Below are 317 nucleotides of genomic sequence, written 5' to 3'. Positions count from 1 at the left end.
CAGGTTTTTATTTCAGAATTCTCACTTTGATCTCACAATTGTGACTTTGATCTCAGAATTTTGACTGTAATCTTAGAATTCAGGTTTTAATCTCAGAATTTTGACTTTGATCTCAGAATCTTGACTTTGATCTCAGACAAAAACCTGAATTCTAAGATTATAGTCACAATTCTGACTTTGATATTAGAATTCTGACTTTGATCTCAGAATTCTGACTTTTCTCAGACTTCTGACTTTGATCTCAGACTTCTGACTTTGATCTCAGACTTCTGACTTTGATCTTAGAATTCAGGTTTTTATCTCAGAATTGTGACTTT

General features: G+C 32.2%; 1 protein-coding gene across 1 annotated transcript in view; it reads left to right on the top strand.

Annotated features, from left to right (window-relative positions):
* eps8a (epidermal growth factor receptor pathway substrate 8a) overlaps window positions 1-317 on the top strand; it is a 109,836-nt gene that overhangs the window by 82,872 nt on the left and 26,647 nt on the right. The gene's annotated exons all lie outside the window — the stretch shown is intronic.

Source organism: Micropterus dolomieu, linkage group LG23 (assembly GCF_021292245.1).
Source record: "Micropterus dolomieu isolate WLL.071019.BEF.003 ecotype Adirondacks linkage group LG23, ASM2129224v1, whole genome shotgun sequence".
Classification (NCBI taxonomy): Eukaryota; Metazoa; Chordata; class Actinopteri; order Centrarchiformes; family Centrarchidae; genus Micropterus; species Micropterus dolomieu.
Note: the sequence above shows the minus strand (reverse complement) of the source record. Positions and strands in the feature narration are given on the sequence as shown.